Below are 22,138 nucleotides of genomic sequence, written 5' to 3'. Positions count from 1 at the left end.
GAGCAGGATGAACGGAGGGATAAAAGAAGGGAAAGAAAAAAATGGAAAAGAGAAAGAAAGGAAAAAAAATGTTTATTACTTTACAGGCGTCTGGATCTTTCCTCTTCCCCCTTCGGTCCATGTGTACTAGTGACGGCTCCTGTGGATCCAGAAGGCCTCACGTCCTGTAGGATTTGTGTGTGAGGCGTCAGGAAGGTCATATTACATATTGGAGTCATTACACGAGCCTCTGTGATGCCCTGACCTATCAGGACGTCACAGGACATTGTGCAATCTGCCCTTCTGCATGGTGTCCATCTCCTCCTTGGTTACGGGTCCCTGGCCTTTGGTGTTGCTAAGAACAAGCCAATTAAAAATCCTAGAAACACTATGCACCACACCCACCAGACACACAATGGGTAGCCTGAAGGGAATAGGGCCGCCCATTTGGGGGTTGGTTAGAAAGGTCAGCAGTCGTCAGTTGAGTGGTGACTCTTGAGAGGAGAGGTCACAAGTTAGTTGGAGGAGGTCAGGAGCTGGGCTCCTCAGTTACTAGGTGGCAGACGTTGGTCTGGGCCTGGTAGGAGCTGGAACCCTGGTTGCAGGGGATCGTGTCAAGGGGCACGGAACTGCCGAGCAGGACAGCCGGTGGTCTTGAACCATCTCCAGGCAGGGGCCAGGGCACGGAGGGGTACGTGGACCCTAGGCCAGGAAGTAGCTTCAAGCGTCCTGGTAATTTACCCGATGAGGGCGAAGACTTCATGATTCATCCTCCACCCGCTCCAAAATCGGGGTACTAGCACAACGAGGGGGATAGGACTTTCCCAATACACAGTCCAGAAAATCCCAAGCGTGAACCCTGAGAGCAAGCTCACTGCGTTAGCCATACGGGTGAGCGGGACCCGACTAGCTTTACACTACAGGGGCCAACCAGTAAAGAAAGTGCCAAGGAAAAGGTCACGGGATCCCAGTGTGCTCCCTCCCTTCTACAGTGGTGCTAAGAATTCCGGTTTACAAGTTGTCGGTGTCAGTGTTATTGGACTGAGTGCGTATGCAGTGACCCTTTCCTCCCCAACGGTGCTTCCCTCTCACCATCACCAAGCCCCGGGGCACTTACCCCTACCCACGGAGGGGTTAAACACCTGGCTGCCATTCCACTGCCACCGGGCGCTCTCAAAAGCAGAGGTGGTATTCCACCTTACCACACACCGTGGGTGGCATCATGAACTCTAACCACAAAATCCCCTGTAAATACCCCCTTTTATTTCGAGTGTCCGTGCAACCCCTCCTGGATCCGGAGACCCCTCGAGCCACCGCGGATTCGGATCTGAGCAGCAGCCCGGCTGCTAGCGCTGAGGCGGTACACCTCTATCTACTTTTGGAAAAGATACCTGCAGTCAGTCAGGTGATGTTTGCACAGCACAGTCTGCACCTGCAGTGTATATGTACCGTCCTGAGAGGGGCTCGGCCGCTCTCCGCTGCTCGGGCCGAGCCGCTCGAGGTCCGGGCTCGGGTTGTCGGTGGCACGAGCGCCTCCGGACCGGGGGCCACGTCGCTCTGTTAAAGGGAGACTGTGGGGTGGTGGTGTAGGACGAGGTGCGCAGCCGGGGGCCGCATTATCGTCGGACGGGTCGTGACGCCACCCACGGGTCGTGGTGACGGGATGCACCACCGCTGCGGCTGGAGTGATGGGGGCTCGTCCGGGATCGGTGTTGTGGCCGCAGCCTAGATGTTAGCCCCTCCGTGGGTAGGGGCGGTGTGTCCCGGGGCCCGGTGGGGACGTGCTGGCGATGGTGTTGTTGTCGGGGTGCAGGGTGCCGTGCTGCGGTGCAGTGTCGTGCCCGGATAGCACTGGTGTACTCACGATTAATTCACACTCAGAGTCTCTGGTAAACCAAAGTTCGGGTATGGTCGGGTCCCGCAGCCGGCTGCTTGTGTCCCTTGTGAGGCTGATAGTGGCCCCTTTCCCTTGCACCTCTTGTTTGACTGTTGGCTCCCCTGCCTGGACAGTGGTAGCCCGCTCCCCGGCGTTGAGCTGCCGGAGGAGCCCTCGGTTGTCCGCAGGTGCTCGTCTGTCGGATGTTTGGCCCTTGGTGGTGGCTCTCACCCGGTAGCGGTGGGCTTTTGCCTTCTTTCAGGAGTTTGGGTGAGGATGAACCCGTGAGATCCAGACTGCAATCAGTTAATTTGCCTATACTCAGTGGCTTCTAAGCTAGGACAGGGTCTGAGTACCCGGTTTTTGGTGCTCCGGTAAACGGTTGACTCCCCGGTTCAGGGCCAGCGGGCTCCAACCCTGGCCCGGTCCCTACAGTTCCGCCGGTTGCTGTACCGGTACTCCTGCAGGCAGCCACCACCGTCTGCCTGCCTGATGTTACGGGGATCCCAGGCTCCTACCTGGGTCCCTGACAGCTCTATAACTCTCCTTCTCTCCCTGTCGCTCTCCTAAACTTAAACTGTTTGTATTTCCTGCCTCAGGGCAGTAGTCTCCTCGGTGGGCGTGTCTTTCCGCCTGACTCCGCCCACCTGGTGTGCCCTACTGGCCCTGAGGGAGGCATCAGGTCTCCCTTTCGGGTGACTGATGTGTCCTCACAAGGGATGGGGGTGTGTGTGTAATGTGGTAGGTGTTATTACCTGTGACCCCTGGGGTCCAGGGCATCACATATAGAGCAGACTCGGCTCCTGAGCCCACTACCTACATCTGGAATAAATACCTGCAGTCAGTCAGGTAATGTCTGTACAGCACAGTCTGCACCCGCAGTGTATACAGCAGACTCGGCTCCTGAGCCTGCTACCTACATCTGGAATAGATACCTGCAGTCAGTCAGGTGTTGTCTGTACAGCACAGTCTGCACCCGCAGTGCATACAGCAGACTCGGCTCCTGAGCTACCTACATCTGGAATAGATACCTGCAGTCAGTCAGGTGTTGTCTGTACAGCACAGTCTGCACCCGCAATGTATACAGCAGACTCAGCTCCTAAGCCCACTACCTACATCTGGAATAGATACCTGCAGTCAGTCATGTGTTGTCTGTACAGCACAGTCTGCACCCGCAGTGCATACAGCAGACTCTGCTCCTGAGCCCACTACCTACATCTGGAATAGATACCTGCAGTCAGTCAGGTGTTGTCTGTACAGCACAGTCTGCACCCGCAGTGTATACAGCAGACTCTGCTCCTGAGCCCGCTACCTACATCTGGAATAGATACCTGCAGTCAGTCAGGTGTTGTCTGTACAGCACAGTCTTCACCCGCAGTGTATACAGCAGACTCGGCTCCTGAGCCCGCTACCTACATCTGGAATAGATACCTGCAGTCAGTCAGGTGTTGTCTGTACAGCACAGTCTGCACCCGCAGTGTATACAGCAGACTCTGCTCCTGAGCCCACTACCTACATCTGGAATAGATACCTGCAGTCAGTCAAGTGTTGTCTGTACAGCACAGTCTGCACCCGCAGTGCATACAGCAGACTCGGCTCCTGAGCCCACTACCTACATCTGGAATAGATACCTGCAGTCAGTCAGGTGTTGTCTGTACAGCACAGTCTGCACCCGCAGTGTATACAGCAGACTCGGCTCCTGAGCCCACTATCTACATCTGGAATAGATACCTGCAGTCAGTCAGGTGTTGTCTGTACAGCACAGTCTGCACCCGCAGTGTATACAGCAGACTCCGCTCCTGAGCCCACTACCTACATCTGGAATAGATACCTGCAGTCAGTCAAGTGTTGTCTGTACAGCACAGTCTGCACCCGCAGTGCATACAGCAGACTCCGCTCCTGAGCCCACTACCTACATCTGGAATAGATACCTGCAGTCAGTCAGGTGTTGTCTGTACAGCACAGTCTGCACCCGCAGTGTATAGAGCAGACTCGGCTCCTGAGCCCACTACCTACATCTGGAATAGATACCTGCAGTCAGTCAGGTGATGTCTGTACAGCACAGTCTGCACCCGCAGTGTATACAGCAGACTCCGCTCCTGAGCCCGCTACCTACATCTGGAATAGATACCTGCAGTCAGTCAGGTGATGTCTGTACAGCACAGTCTGCACCCGCAGTGTATAGAGCAGACTCGGCTCCTGAGCCCGCTACCTACATCTGGAATAGATACCTGCAGTCAGTCAGGTGATGTCTGTACAGCACAGTCTGCACCCGCAGTGCATACAGCAGACTCCGCTCCTGAGCCCACTACCTACATCTGGAATAGATACCTGCAGTCAGTCAGGTGTTGTCTGTACAGCACAGTCTGCACCCGCAGTGCATACAGCAGACTCGGCTCCTGAGCCCGCTACCTACATCTGGAATAGATACCTGCAGTCAGTCAGGTGATGTCTGTACAGCACAGTCTGCACCCGCAGTGTATAGAGCAGACTCGGCTCCTGAGCCCGCTACCTACATCTGGAATAGATACCTGCAGTACATGTTGGCTGCCAATGATTAGAAGAAAGAAAAAAAAACCAGAACAGAACACAACGTTATCCAAGAAAGTCAATGATATTGTCAGGTGGTGACATCTCAGCGGTCACCAACAAAAATATTAACTCTGATTGTAGAGCATTTGCTTAGTAAGTGAGAGGTAGCGGGATTGATGCCTGCCATTCTTTTTTTTTTTTTTAATATTGGGACTATTATTTCCTTAGTCCTGACCTGGTACCTCCCTATTACAGTACGAGGTGACCCGATACCTCCCTATTACAGTAGGAGGTGACCCGATACCTCCCTATTACAGTAGGAGGTGACCCGGTTCCTCCCTATTACAGTATGAGGTGACCCGATACCTCCCTATTACAGTATGAGGTGACCCGGTACCTCCCTATTACAGTATGAGGTGACCCGGTACCTCCCTATTACAGTACGAGGTGACCTGGTACCTCCCTATTACAGTAGGAGGTGACTTTCCTCCTTTGAGCACATTGTGGAGTTGAGCGCTGAGTCGGTGACATTGATGTTCCCCTCCCCCCTCAGAATAGGGCACATTGTGTAGATAATGAGCCGGTGACTCCACAATCAGACCTCACAGCTGTAGTCGTGGCCGAGTGGTTAAGGCGATGGACTAGAAATCCATTGGGGTCTCCCCGCGCAGGTTCCAATCCTGCCGGCTACGAGGAGAGTCTTTGTGATGGCTTTTATGTACGGAGTATTGTGCTCTATGACAATTTTCCTGGATTCACATTCATTGTTTAATTCCCATAAAGTGGATTATGTAGAATAATTTTGGTAATTTATAACTGAACCTTCTTCCTGTAGATCTGATCTGATCGCGGTCACCGGTAATGCGCTGAAATAATATAAGGGAGAGGACAGAGGACAGAGACACCACGAGACGTCCCGGGACCGGCAGAGTCCAGACAAATAATGGTTCTTATAATAGCGGCCATTCTTATTTTCTTACTATGGGAGCCGCTTTTTTGCCGTCGGTCCCCTCTGTGCGGTCACAACCTGGGGGGAAATGTTCTCCTTGTTCTGGAAATTGGTATTAACGCCTCAAAACTCTCATCTAATCAGACTGATAAAAGTTAATGTCCCGTATAGCGGCTGAGGGGAAAAGGTTTTAAAGAAAGAAAAAAATCTAAAGATATTTTTTCAAAAAAACCTCCCAAAAAATAAAACAAAATTATACATTATACCAATAAACACGTATATTTCTATAAAACAAAAACAAACAAAAAAGAGCACGTATTTGGTATTGCCGCGTCCAGAATGACCCGATCTATAAAACTGTTACCTTAGTTGAACAACAGAAAGAAAAAACAAATTGCAAAAATGAGGCTTTTTCATGGAACTGCCGGAAAAAAGTAGATTAAAACATCATCAAAATTTTATATATAAATAAATATAATGTCCCTGAAAAGACCGGGAGTCGGGAGTCTCCTGATCAGAGCAATTATAGCGATAAATTCTGTAGATTTCCCAATTATTTTCAGTATTTATAATCATAAACGGTTCCAGATAATTCCCAGTTCTGGAATTCACCAACTAATGTGACCCGAGGAACATGACCGCAGAAGAAAACCCTGAAAATCAAAAAGACATCGTAGTCGGCAGGATTTGAACCTGCGCGGGGAGACCCCAATGGATTTCAAGTCCATCGCCTTAACCGCTCGGCCACAACTACAACCACAGATTCTGTTTAGTAACAATGCTGTGAGGTCATCATGGCTCGGGGGACACATCAGTGTGAATGACTCAACGCTCAACCTCACAAAGTGCCCAAATAAAGAGACACATGAGACAGACATTTTAAAAAAGGAGTAAATTAAGTAATGAATAAGTCACAGATGAAAAACACTTGGTAGAAAAAAATTCAAAGAAAACAAAAACATAATTGTGTGACTATGTGGAAAAAAAATCAACAAATGAAACTTGTGGAGGATGTGACAATGAGGAAGAGGAAAAGGAGATGAGAGGAGGAGAAGGAGGAGATGACAAGAGGAGAAGAAGAAGAGGAGAGGAGGAGAAGGAGGAGATGAGAAGAGGAGAAGAAGGAGATGACAAGAGGAGAAGAAGAGGGGAGGAGAAGAAGGAGATGACAAGAGGAGATGGAGGAGATGAGAGGAGGAGAAGGAGGAGATGACAAGAGGAGAAGAAGAAGATGACAAGAGGAGAAGGAGGAGATGAGAGGAGGAGAAGGAGGAGATGAGAAGAGGAGAAGAAGGAGATGACAAGAGGAGAAGGAGGAGATGAGAGGAGGAGAAGGAGGAGATGACAAGAGGAGATGGAGGAGAGAGGAGAGAAGGAAAAGAGAGGAGGACAAGAAGGAGAGGAGGGGAAGATGATAGGAGAAGAAGAAGGAGATGACAAGAGGAGAAGAAGAAGAGGAGAGGAGGAGAAAAAGGAGATGAGAAGAGGAGAAGGAGATGAGAAGAGGAGAAGGAGGAGATGACAAGTGGAGAAGAAGGAGATGAGAAGAGGAGAAGGAGGAGATGAGAAGAGGAAAAGGAGGAGATGAGAGGAGGAGAAGGAGGAGATGAGAGCAGAAAAAGATGAGAGGAGATGAAGATGAGAGGAGAAGAAGAAGGATTTGAGAGGAGAAGGAGAAGAGAGGAGAGATGGAAAAGAGAGGAGGACAAGAAGGAGATGAGAGGATGAGAAAGAAATGAGAGGAGGAGAAAAAGGAGATGAGAGGAAGAGGAGAAGATGAGAGGAGAAGAAGGAGATGAGAGGAGGAAAAAGAGATGAGAGGAAGAGGAGAAGATGAGAGGAGGAGAAGAAGGAGATGAGAGGAAGAGGAGAAGATGAGAGGAGGAGAAGAAGGAGATGAGAGGAGGAGAAAGAGATGATAGGAAGAGGAGAAGATGAGAGGAGAAGAAGAAAGAGATGAGAAGAGAAGAAGGAGATGAGAGGAGAAAGAGATGAAAGAAGAAGAAGAAGGAAAAGAAGGTTATGAAGAGAAGAAGGAAATGAGAGGAAGAGAAGACAGAGATGAGAGGAAGAGAAGAAGGAGAAGAGAGGAGAAGAAGGAGATGAGAGGAGGAGAAGAAGGAGATGAGAGGAGGAGAAGGAGATAAGAGGAGGAGAAAGAGTTGAGAGGAGAAGGAGATGAGAGGAAGAGAAGAAGGAGATGAGAGGAGAAAGAGATGAAAGAAGCAGAAGAAGGAAAAGAAGGTTATGAAGAGAAGAAGGAAATGGGAGGAAGAGAAGAAGGAGATGAGAGAAGGAGAAGAAGGAAATGAGAGAAGGAGAAGAAGAAGATGAGAGGATGAGGAGATGAGAAGAAGAAGATGAGAGGATGAGAAGGAGATGAGAAGAAGAAGATGAGAGGAAGAGAAGAAGGAGATGAGAGGAAGAGAAGGAGATGAGAGGAAGAGGAGAACAAGATGAGAGGAGGAGAAGAAGGAGATGAGGGGAGGAGAATCCGCTGTATCTGCTGCCGGTTAATCAGTCATAAACTGTAATCACCCTAATAGAAGCTCCACATCATGAGAGCAGGCGGGGAGGAGACATCGGATAGGAAAATGAATATTGTGGCCTCGTCAATAATGCGGCCTCGTCAGTAATGTGGCCTCGTCAGTAATATGGCTGCTTAATTCTAGAGATAATTTTAGCAATTTAGCAAAATTAACTAAAAAAAAGTCTAAGGCGATGGACTAGAAATCCATTGGGGTCTCCCCGCGCAGGTTCAAATCCTGCCGACTACGGTACGTGGATAATTTTATGATGGGCTTTTATTGTGCTCTAGGGACTTTCTTCCTCAGTCACATTCATTGTTGAATTACAAAACAGGGCATTATGTAGAATAATTTTGGTAATTTTTAAATGAACCTTCTTCCTGTAGATCTGATCTGATCGCGGTCACCGGTGATGCGCTGAAATAATATAAACTCTCAGATGTAAATCCTCCCTTGGGGAAAAGCTGTATGAGAGGACGGAGACACCGCGAGACGTCCCGGGACTGGCAGAGTCCAGACCGATATGTGCCTTACAATATTGGCCATTTTTATTCTCTCACAATGGGAGCCGCTTTTTTGCCGTCGGTCCCCTCTGTGCGGTCACAACCTGGGTGGGAAATGTTCTCCTTAGTCCGGAAGTCGTCATTAACGCCCCAAAACTCTCATCTAATCAGACTGATAAAAGCTAATGTCCCGTATAGGGGCTCAGGGAAAAAAATGTTAAAACAAATAAAAAATCTTTTTAAGAAAATCTCCAAATAAATAAAAAAAATTATATTAAGAAAAACTTATAAACAAAAATGAACAAAAAAGTGCAGATATTTGGTATTGCCGATTCCAGAATGACCCGATCTATAAAACTGTCAACTTCAATGAACAACAGAGAAATATATATATATATATATATATATATATGTGGCAAAAATTAGGTTTTTTTTATCAAAGTATTGGAAAAAAGTAGATTATAACATGATCAAAATTTTAGATATATATATAAATATAGCGTCCCGAAAAAGGCCGCCCCGTCCCGCAAAAAATAATCTACTATGGAGATCCATCAGCCAAAATTGTCAGGTTGCCTGAAGCTACTCCCTGACCTAGGGTCCACGTACCCCGTCGTGCCCTGGTCCCAGCCTGGTAATGGTACAAGATCGCCGGCTGTCCTCCTCGACAGTTCCGTGCCCCTTGTCACGATCCCCTGCGACCGGGGGTCCAGCTCCTACTAGGCCCAGACCAACATCTGCCACCTAGTGACTTCCAAGGAGCCCAGCTCCTGACCTCCTCTCTCCTTCACTTTTACACTATCTCTCTCCTACTGACCTGACACTTCTGACCTCCCCTTACCAACCTCCCAAGTGGGCGACACAATTCCACCCAGGCCGTCCACTGGTCTGTCTGGTGGGTGTGGTGCAGAAAGTTCCCAGGATTTTGATTGGCTGATGTAGGCAACACCATTAGTTGGGGACCCGTAACCAAGGAGGAAATGGATATTGCACAGAAGGGCAGATTGCGCAATACCCTGTGACGACCTGATAGGCCAGGGCGTCACATTACAATTGTTGGTATACGTATGAACAGTCAGACACTTGTGTGCTAATGAAAATTAGGCTACTTTCACACATCCGGCTTGAGCTCTGCGGCTCAATCCGGCTGTGCAAGCTATGCAATGGATGCGGTGGAAACACCGCATCCTTTGCATAAGTTTTTCCTTTGCGGCCAGTCCGGTTTTTGCCGCTTGCAGCATGCTACTGAGCATGCGCTGTGGCAAAAACCGCATGCGGCGGCCGGATGCGGTTATTGCCGCATCGCGCCGCATCCGGCCGCCATAGGCATGCATTGAAAAATGCGCCGCATCGGCCGAATGCGGCGCGATGCGTTTTTTTTTGCCGCACGAAAAAACGTGCCAGGCAACGTTCCATCCGGCCGCCGCATCGGCTAAATCTGCCGCATGCGGCAAAAACCGGACGGAACGCAAGGCCATGCGGCACAATGCGGCACTAATTGAAGTCTATGCAGGAAAATCGCAACCGGCAGCAAAAAAAACCGGTTGCGATTTTCCTGCAAAGTGCCGTATTGTGCCGCATAGCAAAAACCGGAGGTGTGAAAGCAGCCTTAGTCACATATGCTGTGGTGACAAGCTGATCCACAAGCCTTCGATAGCTCAGCTGGTAGAGCGGAGGACTGTAGTAGAGCACAGACATCCTTAGGTCACTGGTTCGATTCCGGTTCGAAGGACATTTTGTTAACTATGATTAGTGTTGTAAATTTGGCTCTAGAATTAGGCGTCCTCACTCCTGAGGCCAATAAAATATACTTTTTTTCTACAAGTCAGCTCTTTTCCTGTCTCTTGATTAGAGATGAGCGAACCGGTCGCGGTTCGGCTCGAGGTCGGTTCGCCGAACGGAGGTCCTGTTTGAGTTCGGTTCGTCGAACGTTCGACGAACCGAACTCGAACCACATAGGAAACAATGGCAGGCAATCACAAACACATAAAAACACCTAGAAAACACCCTCAAAGGTGTCCAAAAGGTGATAAACAACTCACAACACAACACAAACACATAGGAAAGTGACATGAACAAATTCTCATGCGAAAACAAAAGAGCGTAACGAGGAAAAAGAGGACGAGACACAGATATAGGCATGGCACGCCCTTCTAAAATCATGTAAAACACCGCAAGGTGACTCCAAGCGGAGTCTCCCTTTTTTCCAAAAATTGGGCCACACACACACCCACCCCTTCAGTGGCAGCACTTGTGCCCCAGTTGTACACTTCACAGCTAGATTTGCATCAAGCACATTCAAAAATACGCCATAATTAACCGTCCCCAGGATGACCCCGGGGTAGGTAGCAAAGTCTTTCCTGATCCCAGCTCTGTTCATCTTGGCTCCTTTTAAAAAACACAGCAAGCAAGGGTTACTCCAAGCAGAGTCTCCCTTTTTTCCAAAAATTGTGCCCCACACACACCCACCCCTTCAGTGGCAGCACTTGTGCCCTAGTTGCAAACAGGATGTTTTGATTTGCATCAAGCACATTCCAAATCCACAAGCCTTTACTCTCCCCAGGATGACACAGGGGTAGTAAATTCCTTGTGGATCCATGACTTGTTCATTTTGATGAACGTCAGTCTGTCCACATTGTCACTGGACAGACGCGTGCACTTATCTGTCAGCACACACCCAGCAGCACTGAAGACACGTTCAGAGACAACGCTGGCAGCTGGAGACGACAAGATCTCCAAGGCGTAAGTGGAGAGCTCTGGCCATTTTTCTAGGTTTGAAGCCCAAAATGATCAAGGCTCCATTTGCAAAGTCATGGCATCGATGTTCATTTAAAGATACTCCTGTATGATCCTCTCCAGCCGTTGACTATGTGTCAGACTTGTTGTCTCTGTTGGCCTTGCAAAGGATGGTCTAAAAAAATTATGAAAAGATTCCATAAAATTGCTGTTACCAGCACCAGATACGGTCCTACTGGTACGGGTAGACTGTTGAAGATGACGAGACCGTCCCGTGTTTGGCAAGTTACAACTGGGAGATTCACTCCCTGCACCTGCACGGTTGTTTGGTGGAAAAGCCGAGCTAAGATCGAGTAACAGCTTCTGCTGATACTCCTGCATACGTGCGTCCCTTTCTATGGCTGGAATTATGTCACAAAATTTGGACTTGTACCATGGATCCAATAGTGTGGCAAGCCAGTAGTCATCATCACTTCTAATTTTGACAATACGAGGGTCATGTTGGAGGTAGTGCAGCAAGAAGGCGCTCATGTGTCTTGCGCAGCCATGCGGACCAAGTCCACGCTGTGTTTGTGGCATAGAGGTGCTAACCGTTCTTTCTTCCTCTGACATCTCCCCCCAACCTCTTTCAACTGAAATTTGACCAAGGTCTCCCTCATCCGCTGAGTCTTCCATGTCCATGGACAGTTCGTCCTCCATTTCTTCATGTTCTCCTGCACCTTCCTCAACATTTCGCCTGCTACCATGCGCCCTTGTTGATCCCTGTCCCCCATGGTCCCATGCCTGCCGCGTTGGTGATGATGAACGTCTGGACCTTGGAGATGTTGTTGTCCCTTGCGCATATGAATCCTCCTGTACTTCCTCCCCTTCCTGTTGTACCACCCCCTGACTCCGAATAGTGTTTAGCGTGTGCTCCAGCATGTAAATGACTGGAATTGTCATGCTGATAATGGCATTGTCAGCACTAAACATATTCGTCGCCATGTCGAAACTGTGCAGAAGGGTGCATAGGTCCTTGATCTGAGACCACTCCATCAGGGTGATCTGCCCCACCTCTGCATCTCGTTGGCCCAGGCTATACGTCATGACGTATTGCACCAGGGCTCGGCAGTGCTGCCACAGTCGCTGTAACATGTGGAGAGTCGAATTCCAGCGTGTCGGCACATCGCATTTCAGGCGATGAACCGGCAGGCCGAAAGACTTCTGGAGCGATGCAAGTCGCTCAGCTGCGGCGGTTGAACGGCGGAAGTGAGCAGACAGTTTTCGTGCCCTGGTCAGAAGGCCATCTAGGCCGGGATAGTGTGTTAAAAATTGCTGGACAACAAGGTTCAGCACGTGAGCCATACAAGGTACGTGTGTCACCTTGCCCAGGCGAAGGGTCGCACCCAGGTTTGCAGCATTGTCGCACACTTCCTTACCAGGCTGCAGGTTGAGTGGAGACAACCATTTATTAAACTTGGACCGCAGAGCTGACCACAACTCCTCAGCTGTGTGACTCTTATTCCCAAGACCTATCAAGCTAAAGACCGCCTGATGACGTTGCGCTCTGCTGCCAGCATAGTAATGAGGGTTGCGTGATTCCTTCTGCGCAGTGAGAACGCTGGTGGCCTGACCAGGCAGGCTTGGGGCGGAGGTGGAGGACACAGATGAGGTGGAGGAGGCAGAAGCAGTGGCGGAACTTGGACAGACAGAGGATTGACACACAAGTCGTGGGGACGGCAAGACTTGTGCAGCAGACCCTTCACCATCTATCACCATAGTTACCCAGTGCCCAGTCAGCGACATGTAACGTCCCTGTCCATGCTTACTGGTCCAAGTATCGGTGGTGAAATGCACCCGTTCACACACAGAGTTTCTCAAGGAAGCGGTGATGTTGTGTGCGACATGCTGGTGTAGCGCGGGCACACCTTTCTTAGAGAAGTAGTGGCGACTGGGCATCTGGTACTGGGGCACAGCGACAGACATAAGGTCTCTAAAATCCTGTGTGTCCACCTGGCGGAAAGGCAGCATTTCGGTAGCCAAGAGCTTACAGAGGGATAAAGTCAACCTCTTAGCTTTGTCATGGGTCCCAGGAAATGGCCTTTTATTTGTCCACATCTGAGGGACAGAGATCTGGCTGCTGTGTGTAGACGGTGTTGAGTAGGGTGTCCCTGGAAAAATGCAGGTTTGTGAGGAAAGTGCAGTCGGAGACATGATGTTGCCTTCATCCAACGTTGGTGCTATCAATGTCTGAGAGAGCTGTACACACGCACTTGTTTCCCCTTCCAAACCAACTGACGACCTACCAAGCAAACTGCCTGTTGCGGTTACAGTGGTGGAAGTTGTGCGTGGAAAAACAGGTGTGACAGCTGTCCCCACAGTCCTAGAAGATGAAGAGTGCGCGGATGCACTGGAAGGGGCAGGCCCTGGATGGTTCGCTCCGCTAGGCCGCATTGCAGCACGGTGAGCTTCCCACTGGGACCTATGATATTTATTCATGTGACGATTCATGGAAGAAGTTGTCAAACTGCTGAGGTTTTGACCTCTACTAACAGAATCACAACAAATTTTACACATCACATAATTTGGGCGATCTTTTTCTATGTCAAAAAAGGACCAGGCTAGGCAAGGCTTAGAGGGCATGCGACCTGCTGAGCCCCCCCGACTAGTGCTCAGAGGCAGAGTGGTGGCTGATGATGCAGTTGTAGACGTGCTACCAGTGCTCTGACTCTGTCCAGGAAGGTGCAAGGTAACTTCGTCATCAGTTGCATCCTCCTCCACCACCTCTGTTGACCTCCTCGAGTGCCTGACTGTGGGTTGACAGTAGGTGGGATCTAGAACTTCCTCATCAATTGTTGTGTTTTCACTCCCCTCACCCTCAGACCGAGCCTCTTCTTGCCCTGACCGAATATTTAAGTTGTCATCACAATCTGGTATCTGCGTCTCATCGTCATCAGTATGATCCTCATTGTCTATAACCACAGGTGTTACAGTTTGTGACAAAGGGTCAACATTATGCTCTCAAACTTGGTCCTCATGGCCGGAATCAGAGTCACAAAGGTTCTGGGCATCACTGCAGACCATTTCCTGGTCTGTACTTACTGTAGCTTGGGAGCAGACCTCTGATTCCCAGGCTATAGTGTGACTGAACAGCTCTGCAGACTCAGCCATCTCAGTTCCACCATACTGTGCAGGGCTGATGGAGACTTCAGAGCTGGGAGAAAGCAAGTGTGATTGGGATGACAACTCAGAGGACTGGTGTTTTTTGGATGCGGTAGTTGAGGTGGCTGAGAGGGCACTTGTTGGACCACTTGAGATCCATTCAAGCATTTTCCTTTTTTGGCCATCATCTACCTTTGTTCCTGTTGTTCGTGTCCGTAAAAAAGGGAGCACATCGGATTGTCCACGGTAAGTAGTAGACATCTTACTTTTGCTGGTTGATGGTCTATCTTCAGCAGATGTTAATGGAGCTTTGCCACCTTCCCCACGGACAAACCCTTTTTTTCCTTTTCCAACGCGCCTCTTTCCCTTTCCACCAGCATCTGTCATTTTGCCACTCATGTTGATTGCGAAAAGATTGTGCACTGAAAATATGGTAGTAAAAATTGAGCGGTGGTGTAGATTGCAGCGGTGGTCTAGCTTTATTAACAGCAGAATAATAAAGAATAAATATCCCTGACAATGCAACTACGGCCCTTAAACTGGCAGCATAAATTGCTAGTATAATGGCTTAGTAACAATGAGTTTGAGTGTGCAATGCAGGCAGACGTGCTGCAAATATCTTTGCACTACTGGGACTATACAGAAGTCCAATAGCCACGTTTAGGATGACACTAGGTTCACTCAGTGTTTGCTAGTATAATGGCTTAGTAACAATGAGTTGGAGTGTGCAGAGGACAGGAGGGTACAGTGCCAGGGTTGTGGGTCTGGGTAGAGGAAAGGAAGCCTGCCTTTCTATCCCTCCTAATGGGGAAATGCAGCGAGGAAATCCCTGACCTTAGCTACACAGACGCTGTCATCTTGTGTAGCTGTTAAACTCTGTTTTCAGGACCTGTCACCTATGGCTCTGACCCTGCCGGTACGAGCCCTTAAAAGGACTGAGAGAAAGTGCTATCCCTATTCTGTACAGCGCTGTGTATGGAGCGTATACAGCAGTATCGGCGATAGGAGCTGCGCCAGTGATGTCTGACACCAAGGACGCAGAAGGCAGATAATGGCGTGCTGGAGGAAAATGTCCGTTTTTATAGTGCAGGGACATGTGACATGGACATCCTATCACACATGCCGTTGCTTCTCTGGCTAAAAGTCCACTTAGCTGTGTGTGTGTCTGGGATTGGCTGACATGCTGGCCCGTCCCACTACATGCGCGCACTTAGGGATGGAAGACAAGGAAAAAAAAAAAAATGGCGATCGCCATTATCCATACAGCAGTGATCTGAATGCGCTGTTCACGCACACTATACACTGAAAATTCATAATAGTGTGAGTCACAGAGTGACTTACACTATTACAGCGGAAAGCCAGCTAGGAATTAGCTTGTCTTTTTGCTGCTAGAACCATTCTCGAACGTATCTAGACTATCGAGCTTTAGCAAAAAAGCTCGAGTTCTATTTCGATCTAGAACAGCCCCCAAAATCACTCGAGCCGCGAACTGGAGAACCACGAACCGCGCTCAACTCTACTCTTGATATTGGCTTCTATTGGGGTAATTAAGGTTCCTCTTTTACTACAGGCGGATTATCAGGACAGACATTGCCTTCACTGATCACTTTCCTCTCAGTTGTACCTGAGATCAGTCACCAGAAGCTTCAGAGATAACAGGTGAGATCCGGTCACCGGCCAGTACCTGTATTTCCAGTGCTTTTTTTGTAAAAAAAATATTTGCTGGTACGCATCTCTCTGAGGCGAGGAGCGAGGGGGGGGCTGCTTTCAGGCGCCAGCGGCTTAGATTGAGGAGGATTCACTCGCTGGCTTCAGATGCGCACTGCGCATGCGCAGTGCAAGTCTGAAACTGACAAAGAGAACCCGGAAGAGAAGTCTGCCGCTATGGTAAGCATAAATGTGCGCAGGATAGAATGAGGGGAGTGATACCACGGAAAGTATGCAGCCACCCATAGAGCAAGGCGCCGCCCATGGGACCAGCGGCTCTGTAATCTACATAGGAAATATGAAAGTAATAAATGTTTTTTATTGCTTTCATATTACACAATTTTACAGCACAGGTATGGGTAGGGAGCAGCTATTAAGGCAAATATACGTCTGCTAATATGTCAGATCGCATACTGACACTAGAGGTACAGGATAATGACACTGGGGGTACAAGATAATGACACTGACAATGGGAGTACTGGATAGTGACACTGTCACTGGGGTTACAGGATACTGACGCTTGATACTCGGTACAGGATAAGCCACATGGGGTACAGGATAATTACTCTGGACACTCGGTTCTTTTCCTCAGCACACAGCTTTTCTATGTTCTAGGTGATGAGGAAAAGAGCCTCGTTCTCTTAGCTCAGCACCCAGCTTTCCCAATCCCATCCCATGCTCTGACTGCTGCTATCCCTCTTTCCCTAATCCCTACTGATATATGGTATATGGTTACCGTGCACCCTTAAATCACACACACCCAGCACCCCCAAATCACACACACCCTGCACCCTCATGCCCTGCATATCTCACACACACCCTGCACCCTCATGCTCTGCATATCACACACACACACACACACACACACACACACACAGCATCCTCATGCTCTGCATATCTCACACACACACACACACACACACATCCTCATGCCCTGCATATCTCACACACACACACATACACACACACACATACACACACACACACACACACACACACACAGCATTCTCATGCGCTGCATATCTCACACACACCCAGCACCTCCATGTCCTGGATATCTCATACACACCCAGCACCTCCATGTCCTGCATGTCTCACAGACTGGCTGTACCACAAATTACCCCTCTCTCAAAAACTCACTGAAGCCCCATGTCCCACACGGATAGTATTCCTTAACACTCCTCTGTCACAGTCTGCCCCCCCCATATACCACTCCCCCTGCTTCCCCCCCACCATCATCCCTAATTACCGTGCTCACATCTTCCTCGGTCAGCAGCAGCTCCTGCCCCGCTCCTCCTACACGGTCACATGGGCATGACATCCCCGCAGGTCCTTCTTCTCGTGCATCTTCTTCCTGTAGGAAGGAGCTTTCTGCTCTGCCCCTGCCGCGCTGCTGCTCATAATTTCTGTGCGCTCTCCTCCAGGTCAGGACCGCCCCCTCTGCCCCCCGTGTAGCTACTGGCGCTGTCATCTGACGGCTGCCTGCAGTGCAGTATTTATTTCATCTGCGACGGCTGCCAGACGGTCTAAGGAGCCGCGGCGCAGGTCATGTTAATACACCCAGCGGGGGCCCCTGCAGGCTGCCGGGGACAGCTTAGATTGAACACAAGGTCAGGGCCTACAGGGGGTTTCCGGGCTACCCTGGCACGCCAGACAGATGCTGTGTACGTGACATCAGACATCGCAGGTCCTGCAGCTCCAATAGCTGCTCTGCTTGTGCCTCTGCTCCACACATGGATAATTTGCATAGTTTACAAATTAGCCATGTGGACAGAGCCAGAGGTGCTGGCCCTCAGCGCTCTTCTTATTTTCCGGTACGCCGAACCGGCACTTACCGCCGCAAAAAAAGCACTGTGTATATCTACATGTATGAGCCGGTCACCGGCCAGTATCTGTATATGTACATGTATGAGCCGGTCACTGGCCAGTATCTGTATATGTACAAGTATGAGCCGGTCACCGGTCAGTATCTGTATATGTACATGTATGAGCCGGTCACCGGTCAGTATCTGTATATGTACATGTATGAGCCGGTCACTGGCCAGTATCTGTATATGTACAAGTATGAGCCGGTCACCGGCCAGTATCTGTATATGTACATGTATGAGCCGGTCACCGGTCAGTATCTGTATATGTACATGTATGAGCCGGTCACTGGCCAGTATCTGTATATGTACAAGTATGAGCCGGTCACCGGCCAGTATCTGTATATGTACATGTATGAGCCGGTCACCAGCCAGTATCTGTATATCTACATGTATGAGCCGGTCACCGGCCAGTATCTGTATATGTACATGTATGAGCCGATCACCGGCCAGTATCTGTATATGTACATGTATGAGCCGGTCACCGGCCAGTATTTGTATATGTACATGTATGAGCCGGTCACTGGCCAGTATCTGTATATGTACATGTATGAGCCGGTCACTGGCCAGTATCTGTATATGTACATGTATGAGATCGTCACCGGCCAGTATCTGTATATGTACATGTATGAGCCGGTCACCGGCCAGTATCTGTATATGTACATGTATGATTCGGTCACCGGCCAGTATCTGTATATGTACATGTATGAGCCGATCACCGGCCAGTATCTGTATATGTACATGTATGAGCCGGTCACCGGCCAGTATTTGTATATGTACATGTATGAGCCGGTCACCGGCCAGTATCTGTATATGTACATGTATGAGCCGGTCACCGGCCAGTATCTGTATGTATATGTATGAGCCGGTCACCGGCCAGTATCTGTATATGTACATGTGTAAGGGGTGGGCAGACCCCTTACAAGGAGGTGCAGTTTCCCCCTGAAGATACCTCACTCTGGGGTAGTTACTGTTGATGTTATTAATAAACATGTTCTTACTGTGCAGTGGGGTTTCCCCTAGAGCCCGGGTGGGACGGCTGTCCCCATAGAAACAGGGCAGGAGAGAGGAGGAGCCGGCAGCTTAGAGAGAGAAGTGTGTGTGTGTTGAAGTCAGTTGATTCCGGGACGGGAGAGAAGAAACAGTCAGGGGCAGAGTCTGGAGCTGAGTGGGCAGAAAGAAAGAAAGAAAGAAGGGAGCTGGAAGAACAGGGAAGCCGGAGAGAAAAGGAGCGGGCAGAACCTCATAGTGCGAAGCAGTCCCGGTGTGGGTCCGGGCTGTGGGTAGCCATAAGTGGGAGCCAGGTGAAGTAGAGTAGCCGGGCACATCCCCACTGGAGGAGACGTCAGGGCAGGCTTTCCCCAGCTAAGAAAAGAACATGAAGTCATCTGTAACTGCCGGTTTTTGGAAAGAGTTGTGAAATAAAGAATGTCTTTTATTTGCATCGAACCATGCCTGGACAGTGTTTATACGTCGGACGACATCTGCACCACCACACTCTGCCCCACCAAGACATCTCCCGTCCCGATAGTGACGGCGGAGCCAGTGGTAAGCCTGACAGAAGGGGCCACGACTACAAGCCCAGAGGCGCCCCTGGCACCCCGTTACACATGTATGAGCCGGTCACCGGCCAGTATCTGTATATGTACATGTATGAGCTGGTCACCGACCAGTATCTGTATATGTACATGTATGAGCCGGTCACCGGCCAGTATCTGTATATGTACATGTATGAGCTGGTCACTGGCCAGTATCTGTATATGTACATGTATGAGCCGGTCACCGGCCAGTATCTGTATATGTACATGTATGATCCGGTCACCGGCCAGTATCTGTATATGTACATGTATAAGCCGGTCACCGACCAGTATCTGTATATGTACATGTTTGAGCCGGTCACCGACCAGTATCTGTATATGTACATGTATGAGCTGGTCACCGGCCAGTATCTGTATATGTACATGTATGAGCCGGTCACTGGCCAGTATCTGTATATGTACATGTATGAGATCGTCACCGGCCAGTATCTGTATATGTACATGTATGAGCCGGTCACCGGCCAGTATCTGTATATGTACATGTATGAGCCGGTCACCGGCCAGTATCTGTATATGTACATGTATGAGCCGGTCACCGACCAGTATCTGTATATGTACATGTATGAGCCGGTCACCGGCCAGTATCTGTATATGTACATGTATGAGCCGGTCACCGGCCAGTATCTGTATATGTACATGTATGAGCCGGTCACCGGCTAGTATCTGTATATCTACATGTATGAGCCGGTCACCGGCCAGTATCTGTATATGTACATGTGTAAGGGGTGGGCAGACCCCTTACAAGGAGGTGCAGTTTCCCCCTGAAGATACCTCACTCTGGGGTAGTTACTGTTGATGTTATTAATAAACATGTTTTTACTGTGCAGTGGGGTTTCCCCTAGAGCCCGGGTGGGACGGCTGTCCCCATAGAAACAGGGCAGGAGAGAGGAGGAGCCGGCAGCTTAGAGAGAGAAGTGTGTGTGTGTTGAAGTCAGTTGATTCCGGGACGGGAGAGAAGAAACAGTCAGGGGCAGAGTCTGGAGCTGAGTGGGCAGAAAGAAAGAAAGAAAGAAGGGAGCTGGAAGAACAGGGAAGCCGGAGAGAAAAGGAGCGGGCAGAACCTCATAGTGCGAAGCAGTCCCGGTGTGGGTCCGGGCTGTGGGTAGCCATAAGTGGGAGCCAGGTGAAGTAGAGTAGCCGGGCACATACCCACTGGAGGAGACGTCAGGGCAGGCTTTCCCCAGCTAAGAAAAGAACATGAAGTCATCTGTAACTGCCGGTTTTTGGAAAGAGTTGTGAAATAAAGAATGTCTTTTATTTGCATCGAACCATGCCTGGACAGTGTTTATACGTCGGACGACATCTGCACCACCACACTCTGCCCCACCAAGACATCTCCCGTCCCGATAGTGACGGCGGAGCCAGTGGTAAGCCTGACAGAAGGGGCCACGACTACAAGCCCAGAGGCGCCCCTGGCACCCCGTTACACATGTATGAGCCGGTCACCGGCCAGTATCTGTATATGTACATGTATGAGCTGGTCACCGACCAGTATCTGTATATGTACATGTATGAGCCGGTCACCGGCCAGTATCTGTATATGTACATGTATGAGCTGGTCACTGGCCAGTATCTGTATATGTACATGTATGAGCCGGTCACCGGCCAGTATCTGTATATGTACATGTATGATCCGGTCACCGGCCAGTATCTGTATATGTACATGTATAAGCCGGTCACCGACCAGTATCTGTATATGTACATGTTTGAGCCGGTCACCGACCAGTATCTGTATATGTACATGTATGAGCTGGTCACCGGCCAGTATCTGTATATGTACATGTATGAGCCGGTCACCGACCAGTATCTGTATATGTACATGTATGAGCTGGTCACCGGCCAGTATCTGTATATGTACATATATGAGCCGGTCACCGGCCAGTATCTGTATATGTACATGTATGAGCCGGTCACCGGCCAGTATATGTACATGTATGAGCTGGTCACCGGCCAGTATCTGTATATGTACATGTATGAGCCGGTCACTGGCCAGTATCTGTATATGTACATGTATGAGCCGGTCACCAGCCAGTATCTGTATATGTACATGTATGAGCCGGTCACCAGCCAGTATCTGTATATGTACATATATGAGCCGGTCACCGGCCAGTATCTGTATATGTACATATATGAACCAGTCACCGGCCAGTATCTGTATATGTACATGTATGAGCCGGTCACCGACCAGTATCTGTATATGTACATGTATAAGCCGATCACCGGCCAGTATCTGTATATGTACATGTATGAGCCGGTCACTGGCCAGTATCTGTATATGTACATGTATGAGCCGGTCACCGACCAGTATCTGTATATGTACATGTATGAGCCGGTCACCGGCCAGTATCTGTATATGTACATGTATGAGCCGGTCACTGGCCAGTATCTGTATATGTACATGTATGAGCCGGTCACCGGCCAGTATCTGTATATGTACATGTATGAGCCAGTCACCGGCCAGTATCTGTATATGTACATGTATGAGCCAGTCACCGGCCAGTATCTGTATATGTACATGTATGAGCCAGTCACCGGCCAGTATCTGTATATGTACATGTATGAGCCAGTCACCGGCCAGTATCTGTATATGTACATGTATAAGCCGGTCACCGACCAGTATCTGTATATGTACATGTATAAGCCGATCACCGGCCAGTATCTGTATATGTACATGTATGAGCCGGTCACCGGCCAGTATCTGTATATGTACATGTATGAGCCGGT

General features: G+C 49.4%; 3 non-coding genes across 3 annotated transcripts; 2 read left to right on the top strand and 1 right to left on the bottom strand.

Moving 5' to 3' along the window:
• Positions 1–4,997: 4,997 nt before the first annotated feature.
• TRNAS-AGA (transfer RNA serine (anticodon AGA)) lies at positions 4,998–5,079 on the top strand. Its single transcript has one exon. It is a non-coding gene; the product is annotated as a tRNA-Ser (tRNA).
• Positions 5,080–6,008: 929 nt separating this feature from the next.
• Positions 6,009–6,090, bottom strand: TRNAS-UGA (transfer RNA serine (anticodon UGA)). The gene has a single exon. It is a non-coding gene; the product is annotated as a tRNA-Ser (tRNA).
• A 3,924-nt stretch (positions 6,091–10,014) lies between these two features.
• Positions 10,015–10,099, top strand: TRNAY-GUA (transfer RNA tyrosine (anticodon GUA)). Its single transcript is given in 2 exon segments — positions 10,015–10,051; positions 10,064–10,099. It is a non-coding gene; the product is annotated as a tRNA-Tyr (tRNA).
• Positions 10,100–22,138: the final 12,039 nt, after the last annotated feature.

Source organism: Anomaloglossus baeobatrachus, chromosome 3 (assembly GCF_048569485.1).
Source record: "Anomaloglossus baeobatrachus isolate aAnoBae1 chromosome 3, aAnoBae1.hap1, whole genome shotgun sequence".
NCBI lineage: Eukaryota > Metazoa > Chordata > Amphibia > Anura > Aromobatidae > Anomaloglossus > Anomaloglossus baeobatrachus.
Note: the sequence above shows the minus strand (reverse complement) of the source record. Positions and strands in the feature narration are given on the sequence as shown.